Source organism: Anser anser, assembly GCF_964211835.1.
Source record: "Anser anser genome assembly, chromosome: 1".
NCBI classification, from domain to species: Eukaryota; Metazoa; Chordata; class Aves; order Anseriformes; family Anatidae; genus Anser; species Anser anser.
Window position 1 is genome coordinate 118306823 of NC_139720.1, and position 20145 is coordinate 118326967.

A 20145-nucleotide genomic window follows, 5' to 3' on the forward strand; every position below is an offset into this window, starting at 1 on the left:
GACTTCAGAGGAAGGCAGAAATTGTTTGGAAGACACAAATATTTGTAGGGTGAGCATACCTTTACTCTATGAAAAATGACCTCAAATCTGATGCTGGATAACAAATCTGGATAGATTTGTCCAACTTCTATGTATAGTTTTCTGGCTGTGGCTCCAGAACCATAGCCAATGACATTTCGTCATCTAACTACTTCCTTGATAGGCGTAATGAAGTAATTAACTGTCTAAGTGCTGTCAGATATACTTGCCTCTGTGTGCCCACCAAACTGGTCCTTTGAAAGTCCAAATACAAAACTGGAGGTGACTTCAGAACTCAACCCTGCATTCACAGTGAAAGTGGGGCAAACCACTACTAGTGACTACAACAGTGTCAAAACTTTCCCTGATTTCCCTTGTCAAAGGAAAATTGGCCTGCAGGTCTTTATGAGTGTTACAAATTCCTAGTCATTCACCGTGGTTGAGACCCGTCTCTCCCACAAAGCCACGCAAGCATCATTCACTCTTACATACCACGTTGGCTTCACCACTGAAGTACATCTCATGCCCTGACTTATCTTTGTACATGTTGTCTGTGAATAATTCAGGACGTCTCCAGACAAGTTTACTGTTTCATTCCAAATGAATAAGCACCGGTAACAAATCTGATGTGAAAGTGTAGCAACACTCTGAATAGCTAGTATAAAGCAAGAAAGGTTTCCATGGACACCCTTTTGCGCTGATAGGCTGTTTTAAGGGAGAAATGCGGTGTTCATGTAGCAGGTTCAGGATGTAAGAGGAGACAGCCTGTTCCAAAAAGTCGCATGCATCAGTTGTTCAACTGGCCAGTTGGGCAGGTGTGTTCAGTGAGCACTGGAGGCCATTGGTGATATAAAAGATGCATGGTGTTCCAGTCCCTGCACCATCCCTGGGCTGGTCCAAGCTTTGCCAGCATGCTGCAGCAATTAATCACTCTCAGTGAGATGACTCGTAGAACTCCTCCAGTGACATGCACTCTATTCTTGATATTGCAGGTGTGCCAAATGCTCCGAGCTCAGGTACCAAGTCACACTGTGCAGGACACTGACACACATAGATAGTGCTGCATATACATATAACTTTTGTGAATGTAGACACTTCATTATAATATTATTGTTGCTAGTTATTGATGGTTTTTTAAAATGGATTTTTTAAAAACTGTTATTTTAGCCAGAAATTGTACCAAGCCGTTCAGAGGCTTTTGTTAGAAAGAAGCAGAAGTTTTGTGACAATGTGTTTGGCAAGGATAACACTCAGCAGATTCCAAGGACATTTTGACAGGGAACTTTAAGATACGTTGTCACTGCTATAAGGAGAAAGAATACCCTGCTATTAACATGTATCTAGATTTTCCCCTTGATTGTCCAGTTAACGATCCCAGCCTTGGTAGCAGCTTTCAGGGAAGATCCAGCAGCTAGATGTCTGAGATGAAGGTGATGAAGAATAGTGGATTTCTAAATTAGAAAAGTTCAAAGGTAGAAATGGGTAATAAGGAAATGAAAAGAAAAAATCTTTGTGATCATCATCCAAACCCAAGGGGGAATAACGAAATCCACTGTGAAGAAGAGGTGCTCTCCATTCAGTCCTTCAGGTCAAAGGGTTTTCTGAAGCCTCCTTCTTTCAAGAGAGAAAATAAAACGAGCATGGGTTTAGGAATATGGGGGAAAGCCCTAAATGTGGAATGGAAATGGAAAGATTTGGAAAGATTGTGGTATCTGTGTCCTAGGTAGCCTTAATCATCAAGGAAGAATATGCAATCTTCTGGGCAGCATGACTTCGCCCTGTCAAAACTTGTCATACTTAAATTATTTGACTATTCCTATTGTGCTTGCCCCTTGTACTACCCAAGTAGCTGAAAGTTGGGCCAGTTTTGTATGTGCATTTTTGAATCTGTTGGGATTGTTTGAACCTATTAAATCTTTTCTTCTCATGTTTTCCAGAACAGTTTGTTTCTTCTATCTGCTGTTTTCTCTGAGTTCCCTGAGCAGGGATTGTCTTCTGTTATATTAATATATCCTCCCTAGTGTGATGAGTCCTGCTCTGGGGCAGGGGTGCCTCTCTTGCACAGCTCACAGCTAACTTTGTATTTTTACAACCAGCTTCTAAAGGTCTTAGTTGTCTTTTATCTGTTATTTAGGTTAAAAATCTACAGGAAAGAAGCCTATAAGTCTTTCCAGTTATCTGCCAAACTAATTGAAAAAAGACTCGTTAATTTCTTTTGGCAATTATTACAGAGTGAATAATGCAGTAAGTCACTCTGAGCTCCTGTATAATGTTTTCTTGCTTTATGGATTGTTTCCTAGCATGCCTGCAGCAGAGCTGTTTAAGTTGTTTTCACTTTGTAATTTTGTGCATGAAGTACTACAATAAACATAATTAAAACCAAATTTCCCTCTCTCTCCTCCTATTTTTCTTCCCATGACTCTTCCCTTCTCTTAATCTTCTTCATTCTTGTTTCCCTTACTCATTTTTTTTTCTGTCTTTGCTTCTTGTGCTTTCTCTTTTGCTCCCTCTCCCTTCACAGTTCTTTTTTTTTTTTTTTCCTTCCCTCTTTCAATTTCCATGTGCTTTCACAGACCTCAAAAGGCCTGTACTTAACATAAGCTGGGGTTTCCAGAGATGACAAGTCTGTGGGCAGAAGCCAATAAGATTTGAAGTTGAAACACAATCACATAAAACAGAACTACAAGCTCTTGCAAAACTGGCTTGTATAGACTCATACCTGTGAATGACATGTGAGCAGACTGTCTACACTGCTTGTGTTTTCCATTTAAGGTGATCACTTGTCATCTTTCCACCATTCATCCACCTGTCTTATTTCATAGTGATCAGTACTTTTCTTTTTAAGGAGATAGCTGTTACGATATGGAAAGCAGATCCCTAAGTTAGTACCGTGAAATGTTCTTTCTGCACGTGGGCTTCTGAAAGAAGCCCTCTGTTAGGAGTCTGGACGTTAGGACTCTCCAGGCTTTATTGCTGGGTGATTGTAAGTCAGATCCTCTATCGTTATCTGCTTTCCCATATGCAAGACGGAGATATTGACTCCCTTGTAAAATTCTTGGAGATCTGCAGATGACAAATGTCTTTACTGTAAAAACATTTTCTTTATTTACGCTGAGAAAGAACCAAAAAGTTCTTGACGGGTATTCAGTCCTTGCATGCAGGGCAGATGAAAACTGACCACTGTGGTGGGTGAAGTGAAGAGTTTCCCATAATATTTCAGAGTTGATCTGAGCAATGTGCAGAAGCTGATGGGTATTACCTAAGGTTTTTCTTTGTTCGCTTGCTTTTGGTGTTGGTTTTTAATTTCTTCTTCCTCTGCCTTTCAAGAAGCTCTATTATGTCTCATTTAGGTAGTTTCTGTTCACTAAGTGGAAAAACTTGGCTGTTTGAATGACACTACCTTAGATAAGTACTGTCCATGATGATATGACAGAAAGTGTATCTCATTGTTGGAAAGAGATGAGGTCCTGGCTGCGCTAAACACCAATACCAGTTTGCATTATGCTATCTTTCCAAAATGTCCCTGTAGCACTAACTTGGAAATTTTATTTGATCATTGGTAAAGACTTTAGGATTTGTCTTTTAATGAAGATGATAAAAAATTCACATTGCTGTCTTTCAGAAATGTCATTTTTGCAGTTTGAAAAGAATGCTCCTGCTCAGCACAGGTTTTATCCCCATGAATCCTGTTCTGACAGACACAATGAAACCCAGATTAATGCTGTCATGCTAAAATGTTCTCTTATGCATCTCTGCTTACTTTGTATTAAAAAAATATATAAAATATTCCAAGATGCAGAGTGGGATCATATTTTGTTCTTACCACTACATAGCACTCATGTTGCTTTCAATGTTATTTACCAAAGGAAAAAAATATATATCTCTTTTTATCTTTTTTTTTTTCCCTTTTCTTTATCTGCTGTTGTTACAAAATATCCCAACTGAAAAAAGAAGCCTAAAAAACAAAAATGCTCAACAGTCATCTAGGTGCTTTGCAGATCCAGAGGGAAAGATGTTAGGCTGTCATAAGCCAAGAAGAAGAAAAAACAGACATTCCCGGGATGTCTGCAGCAGGCAACTGGGAGCAGCACGGGCAGAAAAAGTCATATAAAGAAGCTTCCATTCCTGGTGCAAAGCAGTTGCCTATATGGAGCATGAACTGGTCCTTCTTTGGAGAGGAAAGCAAACCAAGGGTTATGGTATCTCTGATAGAGGAGGGTGATACTTTTTGATCAGTCAATAGAGTAGGTCACAGAAGAAGCTCAGTATTTCATCCATATACTCAATCATTGCTGGAGAAGTCTTTGAATGTGTACATGCGCTTGAATGCTCCTGTTTGGAGAAAGGTACGTTGTTTTCTAATATGATATGTGTGGTCATGTATAGATGAGGAAGGTGAGAGAAAGCAGTAGGCCACCCAGTGGGGAAAATCTCTTTCTCTTTACGTTGTTACATGGAGAATGGAACTTTTTAAATTCCATGGTACACTTAAATAGTTTTTTTCCTGGATACCACCCCAAATGATCAAGAAGACTGTCAAGAAGACAGTCATGGATGCATTCAGTTTTATGTAGCACATCATCATTAGATACAGCTTAGATCACTGTAACAAGCATTAGATTTTAGAAGACTTGTAGCTATAGGACTTACAGGAGTTCCAAATTTTCCCCCTGATTTCTAGATTGGAACAAATCATTGAAACTTTCAGCAAGGTGAAAAATCTGAAGATATCAGAATACCAAAGAGCACTCAGGCACTTTTCATTCTCATTTTTATTTTGACTGTCATGTTAAGATATTTATATTAAGCTGATTTCTAAAATGAAAAACAGTTGTTTAGAAAGTTTAGAAAAATAATTACACTTCCCCAAAATGTTTGAGTTCTGTCAAATGAACATCTGCCAAAAGGTTTCTGGCCAGCTATTGTGTTGCCAAGAAGCCACGGAAGCGTCATCCAAGCTCTAGTAATTTGCCAGAAGCTGCTTCACAAACCCTGGGAAGCTAGAGCAGGTGGACACCTTTGCCTTCACTCCCCTCCTACACCAACAACGCTTCCATTGAAGATGAAAATTATGGCCTCAGTCTTTCTGAGCTCAGGGCTTTGCTTAGGAGGTAAGGTTGCCTATCAGAGGGGTACGGTGAAAATGGATTAACAGTTGGGACTTTTGGGCTCAATGGAGAAGAGGGCTCAGACAGTACCTAGACAGCTGGGAGAATTAAATCCTATGTTTGCTGACAGCTGAAATGAGCCCTCTTACAGGAATTACCTCCACAAGATACCTTGCTTTTTCAAGTCCAGAATATCCACACTTGTAAATAATGTGGCACAGCTGGCTCAGTGCAAATACAGATGCCACTATTTTTTAAATGCTGTAGGCATTTAAAGACTGTCACAGCACTAAATATATCAGCAACCTTCACCTGACAAATATTTATAGCCACTGAGTTGGAAGGATTCTTGTTCACTTGAAGGGAAGAGTCAGGGCTCAGTCCAGGCTCTGTGGAGACTGGCAGGCAGGCTTCCCTGGACTACTTCTCTGGCTCAGGCCCCAGGAGGCCATACACACATGTGTTTCAGCGTGGATGTGTCTCATAGGCCTCCAAACTGTGGGTCTCGGCAGCCTGCAGGGCTGACACCAGCTGGGTCTCATGCTGCACCGAGGGCAAGGCAGCGCTCTGTTTCCACTTTAATTGTGTCAGTGTTGAGCCAGAGCTTGCGTCTGCTTCCTCTCTTACCCCACAAAGGAAAATGTGTGCCAAAACGCTTCCTGTTTTTCACTGCCAGCTAAGTTGTATGCTCGGGGTGAAGCTCGTTAAGGCAGCGTGTGGCATTAAAAAACGGCAGCATACAATAGTGGAAACAATCATGTTTCAGCATCCTACTCCTGAGTGGACTCAAGTGGAAATCAGGCTGCAGAGCACAATCAGTCCAGAAACAAAAACTGAAAGAGGAAAGGTAGTCACATTTAGTGATCTAAACAAACCAGGAAAGCAGGCATGTATTTGACACAGGCAAGGTAATAGTTCTTTGCTTTAAAGTAGTAAAAGGAGCCTGATAGGAACACCTAATGGTACAAAATTGCTTATCGTTAGTGGGGTTTGTCTTCTTTTTCCATAGTATGAAGGGGTTATCCATTCTTTCAGTTCTTTTCTGGCTGATAGTGCCAAAGCATATTATAAAAACATTATCCTCTTAATTAACCTTCTGAGAAAGAAACTGGTTCTTGACAAAAGCACAAATCTGTGTCTGTACTATACTTTCCTGTACTTCATTTTCCTCAGCTGTGATGCTTCTTTTTCCCTCCTTCTGTCTCAACTACCTTTTCCTATGCCCATTGAGTTCAAATTGTTTGAATAATTGCTGGTCATTTTGTCCTATAAAGATTTATTTTTCTCCCAGAGCAGGTTACAGGGCTGTTATGTCTAACTCCAATCTCACATGTGAAATATGAGACAAAGGAAAGCTGTCTAGTGTTTCAATCTCTCGCTCTTCTTGGTGGCTAGAACAAAATTTCATAATAATGTTTATGTTTAGAATTTCTGCAGTAATAAGCAGATCGGTATCAGCATGTATGTAGTAAGTTTAAAGAGCTGTTAATAGACATTTGGATGGCTTAGGAATTTAAAACTTTCATTACTATGTCATCAGTTCAAAGTCAACTCAGTTTACCAGGGATCCCTGATAGCATCGGTCTATCCTTCTCAGATGAAGCAGGTATGCTTGTCCAAACTTGGAATTTCAGTCCCACCAAAATATATAAATAAATAAATCAGAAATTGCAGAATTTTTATTCCCAACCTTCCTACAAAACATTATTTTTGAAAAATGGTCTACAATCCATTTTTAAATTTCAGTTCTTATTTTTTAAATTTTATTTGTTTTGCAAAAAAATCTTAAACGGCCAATATTAAAATATAAGAAAAAGTAACATAACAATAAAAATAACAAGAATAACAAGTTTTTCTGATGAAATATATTCTGAAAATATTTGTCACAGTGATGGCCGAGAAAGAACTTATCCTATCAAAATGTGTCTTTTTTTTTTTTTTTTTGGTCACAAACTCAATTCATGTTGAAAAATTCTATTTTTAAATTTTGTTCCCATAGGAAAATATCTCTGTAGAAGCTCCGCAGTAAAACAGGTCAAAAATTCAATACTGCATTCAATATAATATGTGTTGGTAATTTCCATTAAACCAGCTGCTCCCTCAGAAACTGCTTCTAGAAGCGGGGTTCAAACAGTCTCAGTGGAGCATCTGACTTGCTGGGGGTGGCAGTGGTATCATGTCACTGCTAAGATGATGTGGCAAGGACAGGACTAGGGCAGTCTGGTAGGAGAATTTATTTTTTTTCCTTCCTTCCTGAGTCTGATTTTTAGCTAAACACAACTTTTGGTATAGACGTCCTATTAACAGAGCCCCTTCTATAACCACTACTATGTTTTAAAGCCAACATCCAAAAATGCCTGTCTATGGGAAAGTTTGAAAAATAATAAATGTGGAGACAATTTCGGTTAATGTGTTTTGAATGTCCTTCTGGTTTTATTTGTGTGCAAATTCCTTAGGATGAGGAGAAGAACTGGTGACCCTGAGTATTCCATTTAGGATGTCTTTATTTGCTGGCGATCTTGTGGTCATTTTCCACAGCCACCATTTGGGATCTTACAAAAAGGTCAGTAGCAAACAAGCAAGTGAAAATAACAAAGAAAAAGAATACCGCAGACTTTGTTTCTTTAAAGACACCCCCCTGTCACCACCACCACCCAGTAAATACAGCATGGTAACTGTTTGTTACAGACTGCTCTTTCCTCTAAATTCTCTTTGTAAACAGTGGGTCTTTAAAAAATGTAGTTGAAGGTTTTAGGTATTTTTCTGATGAGTCTCACCAAGCAAGGCCAGAGGGATGAAATATAACTTTTCTCTTCCCACTTCTGCCATCATCGGCAGAAGCCAAAAAGTATCTACAAATGATTGGTTTCTGCCTTGCAAAGCAAAGTCCAGAGATGCTGATTCTTTCCTTATCCTTTTAAAGTCCATTTGCATTCATCTGTGTTGCTCTCCCAAGGGAGGATTTTTGGGTTTGGTAGAATTGGGTTCTGGTGCTGAGAATGGATGAGATAAGGGTGAGATAAGCCCAGTTGGTGAAATGCTCAGGAGAGTGGTTGTATTTACTCCTGAACTGGCTGGGTGGCCAGGCCCAAAGAGTTGTGGTGAATGGAGTTAAATCCAGCTGAAGGCTGGTCACAGGTGGTGTCCCCCAGGGCTCACTATTAGGGACGGTTCTCTTTAATATCTTTATCAATGATCTGAATGAAGGGATCAAGCGCACTCTCAGTAAGTTTGCAGACAACACCACGTTGGGCAGTAGTGTTGATCTGCTTGAGGTTAAGAGGGCTCTACAGAGGCATCTGCATAGACTGAGTCAATGGGCTGAGGCCAACTGTATGAAGTTCAACAAGGCCAAGTGCTGGGTCCTGCACCTGGGGCACAACAACCCCATGCAACACTACAGGCTGGGAGAAGAGTGGCTGGAAAGCTACCCAATGGAAAGGGACCTGGGGGTATTGGTCTGAATATGAGCCAGCAGTATGCCCAGGTAGCTAAGAAGGTCAACGGCATCCTGGCTTGAATCAGAAATAGTGTGGCCAGCAGGACTAGGGAAGCGATTGTCCCCCTGCCTTCGGTGAGGCCGCACCTCAAGTACTGTGTTCAGTTTTCGGCCCCTCAGTACAAGAAGGACATCGAGGTGTTGGAGAGTGTCCAGAGAAGGGCAATGAAGCTGGTGAAGGGTCTAGGGAACAAGTCTTATGAGGAGCAGTTGAGAGAACTGTGGTTACTTAGCCTACAGAAAAGGAGGCTCAGGGGAGACTTGTAACTGTTTACAATTACCTCAAAGGAGGTTGTGGCAGAGTGGGGGTCAGTCTTTCCTCCCAAGAAACAAGTGATAAGACAAGAGGAAATGGCCTCAAGTTTCACCACTGGAGATTTAGGTTGGTTATTAGGAAAAACTTCTTTACTGAAAGGGTTGTGAGGCATTGGAACAGACTGCCCAGGGAAGTGGTTGAGTCACCATCCCTGGAGATATTCAAAAGATGTGTAGATGCAGTGGTTAGGGACATGGTCTAGTGCTAGTACATGGTCTTTGGCAGTGTTAGGTTAATGGTTGGACTTGGTGATCTTAGAGGTATTTTTTAACCTAAATTATTCTATGATTCTATATTGAACAAGGAGAAAAATTTATCATCTCTTTGACTCTACCTATATATCTGTTGGAATACAGATGCTAATCTAATGTAAATAAGAATAAAGGAAGCCATTTTCATAAACCACAAAAGTTGAATATGGAAAATCTCCACTTTCATTCCTCAAAAATCTCTCCCTTTATCACTTTTTATTGAAGTTTTCCTAAGCTATGGCTCTTTCCTCCAGAGCCATGGTTTTCAGCTCATTGTTCTCAAATGCTTCATGGTCCAAAAAGTATTTCTGGGGTTCACGAAAAGGTGAATAAGTAACGGAAGTTCATATATTCTCTAGAATGACCTGTATACATGGACATTTGTGGAAAATATACAATATTTGAAGACTCATAAGTAAAAATTTGCACTTGCAATCACCAGGAAGTAGAGAAATCCTGCACATGGGTATCTGAGAATGGTATGTTTAGAGTAAAAGATTTTCCCATGAGCAACTTCACTCAAAAAATTGAGTAGATATAAGATTGTTTCATGGTATTTTTTAAAACATGCGATGAAGCTGATAAACTGGTAATCACTTCAAACAGAATTTCAAGGAAAGCCAGTGAAGTTGGGTTTTCACACAAAGGACATGTAAGTCCTGCTTCTCTGGCATGAGAAATTTTTACTTACATGCTTTTTAAGTAGGGATGGACAGAAAGGTTTTTCACTGAGAAAATCTCATGGTTAAAGAAAATACCCAGTGAACCAAACCACCTGTTAATATTCTTTCGAAAGAATATTGTAGTGATGGAAGCACTCCATTCCAGCCATCAGACTGCAACTTCCTATTTTTCCTTTTATATTTCCCTGAGCTACAGTAATGACATATTTTTTCCTGGTAGGTATCTGACATCAGAATTAGCCACATACCATGAATACCTAGGAAATCTGATAAGTTTTGGTCATCTTTGGACATTCTTCTGCATCCCAAAGTTGGAGATAGGCCTTGTCTCTTCCCGGGTAACAGTCTTTATAGGAATAAGCACCAGCTATTGCACCATGTGTGCTTCTGCATGTAAAGTGCCCCATATTTGGGTAGCTTTGTCCAAATAGCATCAATGAAATAGACTTTGAGGCAATCATTATCTTTTTTTTTTTTTTATGAGAAACTCTACGCACCTTTTTGTATAAGACTGCAGTTTCACTGTGTCCAACAAAATATTCATGGTTTATATCATCTGAGGGCCTGAATGAAAACATTCTTGTACTGATGGTTATGTAGTTTACACCCACACATGCACACACACATGGATATGCAATCATATTCACTTTGAAGGTGAATCATGGTGTATATAAGGAGAAATGACTCCCGTTCTCATTGGTTTTAACCAAGAGAGACAAGGAGAGGAAATCATTGTCTCTGACTGTAACATATCAGAGGTAAATGTGGAGGTGTAGTAATAAATTCTTTGCATTAAGCTACTGTATCTCCAACAATACAGTGCTTTGACTGAATGGTATAATTTAGGGAATGCCTATTTTTCTTCTTTGGAAAAGTCAGCAATCAGTTGTTGTTACTGAACTCTGAATTTACTCACAGCAGGAGATAGCTCTCAGATGAGAGATTATGATAAGGTGGGAGATAATTCCCCATCACTAATTTCTAATTTATACTAAACAAAGAGAGGTAGAGCAAGGGGGCATATTTGCTTCCCCAGTGCGGAATGCTGCTTTTCCGGGTCAGTATAGCAACATATTAAGGTATAGTGTTCATGGAAAATCCCAGCTATAACTTAAAATTAACTTTTTGGGCCAAAGCTTTCAAATGTTCAGATTGGCACCTAAATAAACAGCCTGATGGCCAGCAATGCTAAGAGACAAAAAATGCTTAACTCTAGAGAGCTACTTGTGTTAACCACATTTGGAAACCAAATTACTTATGTTTCCCTGTCCTACAAAAACATGCACATACACTTGTACAAGCAACCTTGTTGATGTCAGTGGGGCAGCCTCCATGCATAAAGTGAAATATATACATTTTTGCAGGATTTAGACATTTGTTTTCTTATTTTAATTTCTTGATCTTAACTTGAAACCAGTCAGGCATGAGAACATTGTCTTTCCTTCTTGTAAGAGAAGAGGCTAAGAAAGTAATATTGAAGTTACTGTTTATACTAGAGAAATGTCTGAGTAATCTCAGGACAAGGTAAAATAGTTAAAGTATGCATTACCTTAGAAGCAACCAAATACTGAATTAGGAATCACAATTGGCAAGTTCAGCATCTTAGAGCTTACAAATTTCTGCAACTTCATCAGAACACAAGCTGAAACTTGGGATCTTGGCACCCTTGGAAAATCTTTCTTTGACAAGAAGGTGATATTTTCTAGACTGTAACATCATTTTGCTTGCTTGATATTTGCAGATGCCCACAGCTGAGGCAGTCTGTCAGTTAGACACAGGATATCAATGGAAAGTTTGTATTTCCAAAGGAACCAATGGGCGGCCGCTATGAAGACAGAGGGCATGAGGAAAGCACACACTCTGTGTTAAAACTGTTTGTCCCCAGAACGTGAGAGCTTGTCTCTGGTGGCCAGAGGAACGGTTTGTTTAAAGGCAATCCAGAGAAAGATAGAATGAAATTTTGGGTTCAGCCTCAAGGATCTCTTCAAGTGACAATTACAGAAAAGAGCTTTGCAGTGGTTCTTTCAGTACCTGTGCAACAGAAAGTATATATCACAACATGTTTTATGAAATGGTCCCTGGGTAAGATTTGGAAGTTTTAACTTTCCAGTATGAAAGTAAAAGTTCCCCTCATGTTTGAGGGATTTCATGAAAAAAATGGATCTCCCACCGACAATTTCAAAGACTAATTTAAACAATATCACACTTTTGTTTGTTTATAGTAAAGCTCTTGTCTAAACTTGACAATTCAGGGTTGTTTTGCCCTGGAGTAGTTTTCTTGGCACTATTCATAATCTTTTAAATTCCAAGCTAGATTTTGGAGGAGAGTCAACGTATTACTTCATACGAAAGCTATTGTTCCATATGAATAATTAGCACTCTATCCTGCAGGACAGTGAACGTGAGGCTAAGGGCTGAGTTGCTGGTAGGAATGCTGACTGTGGTTTTCATAATTTGCAGTCCAAAGTGGAATAAACTATGGGCTCGGGCTGGCTGAAGCATCATGTGTGGGTATATCAGCTGCTTGCTGTACAGCTGCTTGCAGGAAGAGCAGCTTACAGAAGTGAAAATGGCAGTGTCTAATTCCTTGCCATGTGGAGGATTGCAGCCTGTAGTGTAACTAGACTGCAGGCACTTGCCCCAAGTTGTTCTGTCCATAGTAGTGTCACTTCAGTTTTTAACCATTCCCCAAAATGTTAGAACCTAGAATGGCAAAAGGCTTCTGAAGAAGAGCAGGACAAGGCGGGTTTTGTTTATATGCCATGTACTCCAGGTTATTAATCCACAGATCTCTGAGTCCCACACTTATGGGGGGTTTTTGTTATCCTGACGAAAACTTCATTATAACAATTTTCTGATTTAATCTGTCATAATGATGTAGGAATATCAGTTGGTGGCTGTAGTGCAGCCTAGATATTTGCCTTGCCATTTACCCCAGTACCCATGTAATTCATATGTGAGACACTGATATTGTTGGACTCTTCTAGACCATGGGAGACTATTGTGTAAAACATCCAGTACACAAACCTAAAATATTGAAAAGGCCATTGTGTTGCTGGTTATAAAGGTACAAGCAGTCATGGCAACTTAAAGAAAAATTAAGTCATATATCATGCACTGCATCTCTGACACTAAGAAAATGTAGTTATTTCTAATGGCATGTTATGAAAACAGTTTTAATTTCAGGACTTACCAGAGTGCTTCTAAGAGTCTGAAATATCTCAGGAATGACATTTCCACAAGAACTGTGGTAGTCATTAATGAAAACCTGAGATTCACACCAGAGGTATTTGCACATGACCTCAGATGTCAGCAAGTTTACTTGTGAGAGGACAGGTAAAATGAACACTTTACTAGTGACCTTAGCTATTTTTTGCACAACATCAGAAATTTTTGCAACTCTTGTCTAATTAATCTTTCTCTCTCTCTCTCTTTTTTATTTTTTTTTCTCTGACTTGATTATATTATTAAAAGTTTGGAGCCCTAACAACTTCTAACTGTACAGGAGAACAATAGGAAGAGGAATTTGCACCTCCCGAACACTAAACTTTTGTACGAACATTGTGGCCATATCAAGTTTCTTCATGAACAGGCATGTTTTGAGAGAGAGAGAGTAAAAGAGAGACATTTCATTGAAGAATTTCCAAATTAAATACTTCTTCCTTTATGCCACTGGAATTGAATGCTAGGCATATAGTTTTAATGCCAGAAAGAACTATTTTTGATCATCCTGTCTGACAAAAGCTATAGGTTTTTATCAGCTGGCTTCTTCATTGAGCCTCTGATTTCTGTTAGTAGGGTGTGCAGGTTCAATTTCAAGGCTTCACCTGAGAAAGAATCCAGTGCAGCCTTAAGCAAGTAATTTGGTTAGATATCCTCACTGCTAGGAATGCATGCCTTCTCTCCTGCATGTAGTTAGTGTAGTTACCAGATGTTGGATCTCTCTTTACCCTTTTCCATTAGTTTAAAGAGCCTTCTGCTATCAGAGGCATTTACAGGCCATGCTCAGATCACTTTTTACCTTTCTGGGGATAAACCAAACAGACTGAAGTCCAGGAGACATAAAATGCCCCCTTACGAAAAGCTTTAACTTTAGATTGTTCCCTCTGAAAGGTGACTGTAAAAACAGTATTGTGGAGTTTCGTGTTCATGACTTTAATAGTTTCTGTACAAAGAGCTTTGGTTTTCCAGTTAAAATAAAGCGTGACTGGCTGCCAGCCCTTTCAGTTTTATCACAGCCTCCAAGGGAAGTTGAGATTTTTGCATCCTGTCCGTCATCACAAGCCGTAAAAGCAGATTAAATTAGAGCAGGGGCCAACTGCTGGTGTCAACGTCCATGGCCTACCTCCCTCTCCCATAGAGGAAAGGGATCACATGCCTGGTGAGATCACACCATCTCGTGTCCTGTGATGTGACTCACAGGTTGCTCAGCTCCCCTCTGTCCCTCCTTACCCCCTGCCAGCAGGAGCTGTACCCACTCCAGCATCTCCTCTGGGTCATACTGTGCCCTCAGCTACTCCGTGTGATGGCAGCGCCTTCAATGTCCTTCACTGGGTCAGCAGCAAACATGACCCTGTGAAGCCCAGCTGATGCACCTCTTAATGAGTCACAAGACTGAGCAGAAGTCTGAGCTCACTACTTTGGCCACGCTAGCTCTCCTCTGCAGACACCAGGCCAAGCAGTAAGCTACTCTCCAAAAAAATCAAATGCCCCTGCATTTTTATTCAATAAGAATGTAACTTTCACAGGCATTTTTTCATAGTAAAGCTGCCCTTTTTGGCAAAAGAGCCTTTTCTCTTTTTGTTTGTTTCTTTTTTTTTTTTTTCATGTTGCAGTTGGTGGGAGTAAGTAGAAGGAAAATTCCAACTTTAAAGATATGAGTTACTAAAATAATGGAATAGATTGGTTACTCTAGGGAGTAAAACTAAATAAAAAGGAGAGACATAAAAAGGGGAGAAGAAATGAAGGAAGGCAGAAGATATCTGAGGATAGAATACAGTGTTTCTTTTTTTCTTTTTTTTTTTTCTTCTCTATTATTCCTTCTTCCCTCCTCTCCTTCCAATTTAAATCTTTCTTTTTGTGGTAGGCACCAATCCAGCAACTATACGAAGCAAGTAATTACTGCTATGTATGGAAATAGTGTTATTAACTTAAGTGACCACAGTGAAGATCAGATTTCTGTTCCTTTTTTCTCTAATGTACATGTAGAATCATATTCCCCATGATGGAATATTTCTTCTGCAATTTGTTAATTGCCTTTTTTATTATCAAGAGAATTTGTACTCTGAGAGCTACAAAAGGGCATAAGGTTCCAACAGCATTTAGAAACACAGAAAGATCTTCAACAGGAAATAAAGAGATGAATAAAATGGTCCCCAAGTGCTTTCTGAGCTTGGAACACAAGCTATGAATGTGTCTTTTACCAAGTTAACTTCTCCCTAAACACATCCACACTGTCAGATAGGTAAACCTCAGACTGCGCCCAGAGCTGAGGAAGCGCAGGCTCTCATGTGTGAGAAACGTGTGCGCCAGACTCAGAAATGAAGCAACACGTATTTCCAGTGGCCTTTTAGCAGCTGGGGAGTGAGATGTTACGTCTGGGAGAAACTCTATGTAATTCCTGCATTTGCCTCAATTGCAGGGTAACAGGTGTGACACCACTCCTGCTGGTCTGAAGACAGTAACACTCTTAATGTCTTCCTAAAATACTGGAAAATCAGGCTGTGATGTTTTATGCTGGGTATCAGCACCATCTTCCTTCTGTCTTGTGTTCTCAACATGGAAAAGAGATTCCCAAATACATTTCATAAGCTGTCCTTTCCGTTACCATTAATGATATTTAATTCCTAAGATATATGTTTGCTTAAATATTTATTATAAATTAGACTTCATTATGGAGTTTTAGTCTATTTTAAAATGCAGATCATCTCTAGAAAAGATATTTAATACAGATCTTATGCAATATTTATCAATTAAAACAAGATTCAGAGATTCATAGTTGCATAATGATTTATAAATAAAAAATAACACTGGAGGATATGTTTCATTTAATCTATTTTTCTATTTTTTAAATTCAGTTATATCTAATATTTTGGTGGTTAAACTGAAGCCCTGCTACATAATTTACATCTGAAGGCATAAGTTAACATCTAATTTAATTTCATATTCTTTAGAATAAATATAAACTATATTCTGCAGATTCATAGGAACGTTGTATTTGTGGGATTTGTTATAATTTTAATTAACCTAACAGGGTATAAGAGATGCAGGTACAACAGTCATTAGCCCCACCATGGCTTAAGTCTTCTTGCACAGAGATCAAGAACGCCATGGATTCCTTAATAAGACCAAAGCAACAGGTCTTCAGTGTTGTGTCTTGTAGGACTTCTCCCTTCTCTAACCAGGGTAATACCAACACTGACATTAACAGGCAGTGTTTGCTGAAGGCCATGGATGTTTTTCGCAAATCTTCTTGTCCGGACTTGGCCCTGCCTTGAATGTGAGGTCTAACACAACCCTCGTGTCAAGCTGTTTTGGCGAAGAAGAAAATAGCATTATTTTTTTCTTCTGTTTATATCTGAAGTTCCTGGTTGTTATAGACATACTAAGATGAAAGAAAACCCTCATAGTATTTAGCAGACTTACCTTCCATTACATATTAATTGAAAAGCTTTATACTTACTAGTTTTACATTGTCTCAGTTAAGTAATTATTTTCAAGAAAGAAAACACTAGGAAGCTGATATTGATATATTGTATTTATAGGATATTTAAACCTTCGTTGAGCCTTCAGAGGATCAGGGATAAATGCCTTTACAGATTCAGAATTATGCCTTGGTGTTATTGTGTAGTTCAGTTTGCCCTGTTTTCCAGTATCCCTCTGTTGTTTCTTTTCTCAGTCTGTTGAAAAACCCTTCAGGCACAGACCACTTTTGCTTCTGATGTTGTGCCCACAGTTGGGTAGTCTTGCCCCAAGAAACCTCGATGATACAAATAATCACAGCAAAGGGCCATTGTGATCATCTGTCCAGTTTTCTTGTAGTAACAGGTCTTTTCTTCAAATTAATTCAAGTTTGAATTACAATGAGTCTTTTGGAAAAAAAGAAGTACCCCATTGTGATTTGTAGAAGTATTTCTAGTGATGAAGAATCCATCACACTCCTCTGCAACTGATAAATGTTAATTATCAGCTCTTCTATCAACCATTACCACTTACTTTAAAACAACCACAACAAAAGCTACCTGTATGTTTACTCAGAATTGCAGGTGCAAAAGAGCAGTTCAGTTTTTTAATCTGAAAAGATGGAGGTATCTTTATGCTATGCCCCTCCATCCCAAAGGATATCATATTTCTCCTTATTTAACCCCGGGTGCATCAGAGGGTCCTTGGGAAGATTACTTCTCTAAACAGATAACAAACATGAGGACTGAACAAACACCTCACAGAGAAATATTCAACGCTGTGGATTTCACTTTTTCTTGCTGCAAAATGTTGATGAGCAGCTCACACATTATTTAATGTGACTCTTCAGAATTGCTCTATGGAACTGTAGATTTATGTGTGTGAGAGATACAGAACGATTATTATTCCTTCCCTACGAATTGCTCGGAAAGTTCTTTGTAAACATTTGGGTCTTGAGAAATATTAACTGTGATGGATCATATCAGTGTCTCGACATTATTTCTGGATTTGACAGGTACTTCTTTCAACATCAGGTAGAATCTATTTGGACTCTGGCTCCACTATGCACAGACAGCAAAAATACAGTTAGAAAAAACAAAAACAAAACAAAAAAAACCTGAAAAACCCAAATCTCCCCTTGGAGGGCCAGTCAAGCCTTAACTGAGACATTATTGTAAATCTTGTGTTTGCTGGTGAAGCCTGTGGACAAACCATAAAATGGATGTCAGGCCCACCCTGACCTGACGTAACTTGTCTCTTGTGTCTCCCACCACAGGTCCAAGCATACTGCCAAGAAGCTGCCTTGGTAAGGATGAGTGGGTGATAGGTTCATGTTTTGCCTCTCCTGTTATCCTTCAGGTGCGTGCATCCTTACCTACACGCACTCCTTGTGGCTTCACAGCCTTCAGCAGGTGGTGAAGCCTCAGGTGGGTGGTGTAGGACAGCAGCCTCCATACCTTATCTCGGTCCACCTGCAGCCTCCACCTAGCTGGGAAGAGGCTGCTCATTCGTAGCAAAAATGTGAACCAGGTGCCTGCCAGGCAGAGCAGCATTTAAGATTTAAGGGCATTAAGTAAAGATTGTTTTTTTTACTAACAATCCTCTGTGAAATTAAAACCTACTTTTCCTGATTGATTGTTTGTTTGTTTTTAAGTACCTGAGACTGAAATGCAGCTAACAGCCATTCTTGGTATAGCTTGTATTATGAAACAACAAATTATTTTAATTGCTCTAGCAATTCCCTTCCCGTTGCTGTAAACAAATTATTTCCATCAGCAGCAGTCTGACTCACGTGGTACTTGACAGAAGAGCTCCCCACTCTGATCAGGGCTGGCATGAAGGCTGTGTGGAGGCTGCAGCCGCTCCCCTGGCAGCACCCAGGCTGTCTGCAGACAGCCAGGTGATGTTGCTGAGGCAGGGACGGTCCTCCTGGTTCTTTGCTTCGCCCAGTCTTCACCTGTCTTTCTTTATAAAGACTCACCTTCTCTCCCCCACAACAACATGTATTTACAAGCCGTTTCAGTGCTTCATCCTTGGAAACAGTTTTAGGAAAGGGAAAAGTGAGAGAGCTGTGCTGGAGAAGCTCTGAGAGCCCTGCTCTGTCTGAATTATTTCTAGATTAAAGTACTTTTCTGAGGTTCGGAGGTTTTTTTTCCTTGAGCAAGTTCATCCCCTCTACAGGGGAATGAGAGAAAGCAGATTGAGTCGAAATGAGTAGGAATGGGATATCGTTTCATGGGAAAATCCTGTGGATTTTCTCTTCAGATGTGCTGATCCATAGATTGATGCACTCAAGGCAAGACACAACTATTACAAAAATGCAGCCCTGACACTGCACAGCTTGATGAACCTCCTCTGCTGGTGTCGACTTTGAGCTCACAACTTCAAAATTATTGATTTAAATGCTTGACTATCGATTGCACAATTAAGGCATGAGTGGGAGAAGGAACATACAGCCAGCTATGGTATTCATCTTCGCTTTTTATGACTCAGAGACATGTTATTTATGTGTGTTGCTGTTGGATGGGATTGAAGTGTGTCTTTAGACATGATTTCCCAAAGATTTTGACCCTTCACAAGTAAAATGCTTCAGATGAATATCCAGTCTTAAGCCAGTAGCACTATTATGGGGAGACTGCACTTAGGCTTTCATCTTCTGAGTGCTTATTCATAATGCTGTAATAAACTAAATACCTGCAACTTTGTCCAAGAGCCTAAGAAGTTTGCATCATTGATAAACAAGTTCTTTTGCTGAGCCTTTGAAAGCTCCCTTATGTACTTAATGTTCAGGTGAAAACATGAGAGATGAAGAGAGATTTTTCCAGACACTTCAGGGTGCAGAAATGATAGCATCAAGACTGTTTTTCTTACATTTGTAATCATTTTTGTGGGCTACACTCTGACTAGCATACAGCTTAAATTGTGTAAAAACATAAAGGGGTTACCTAAGAGATGCAATGCAGTAAGGTTTCTCATACCTGGGGAAGTATCTGTTTCTCCTTCACGTGTCTCTTGTGGTGTTAGTGGAACTGCAGAGCTGTAGATGAGGCCCTGGCCAGAATTTTGGCTTAGACCCAAGAAATCCTTTGTGCCAAATAATACATACAGATTTTATTTATGTAAACAAAGAAATGCCCTGGAATCAATTTGTGTAGTGGATCATATAGCAAAACTAAGCAAGGTACTTCCCCAAATTGTGTCGTGAGTATTTTTGATTCTGATGACAACAAAACTAAAATCTCCCTGATGCAATGGAAAAGAATACAGAGAGCATTTGGGAAAGAATGGAATACAGATTGAGTGATAATTATTTTCCATTAATATATGAGAGTGAATATTAACATTTTTTGTGTCAAATTCTATTGAGAATGCCAAATAAGCTGAAACTGTCCAAGCTAAGAGCTCTTTGAAAATTACTTCAATTAGTTTGCAGCATTTACTGCTGCTAATCTTAGCAGCAGTTTCAGATGGGACCAAATACTAGTTTACTGTGGTGGCTGCACTTGTTCAGCCTGAGATAAAGCAGAAGAGATGTTGTTTGTAATAACTCCTTCCATTAAACTCATAGCCTGTATTCTGTACCACAGAT

General features: G+C 39.5%; 1 long non-coding RNA gene across 1 annotated transcript in view; it reads right to left on the bottom strand.

The window, feature by feature from the left end:
- Positions 1 to 18820, bottom strand: part of LOC310892981 — a 56425-nt gene extending 37605 nt beyond the window's left edge. The window contains exon 1 of the long non-coding RNA XR_014578605.1: positions 18349 to 18820. This is a non-coding gene — a long non-coding RNA (uncharacterized lncRNA). The remainder of the gene's footprint in view (positions 1 to 18348) is intronic.
- Positions 18821 to 20145: the final 1325 nt, after the last annotated feature.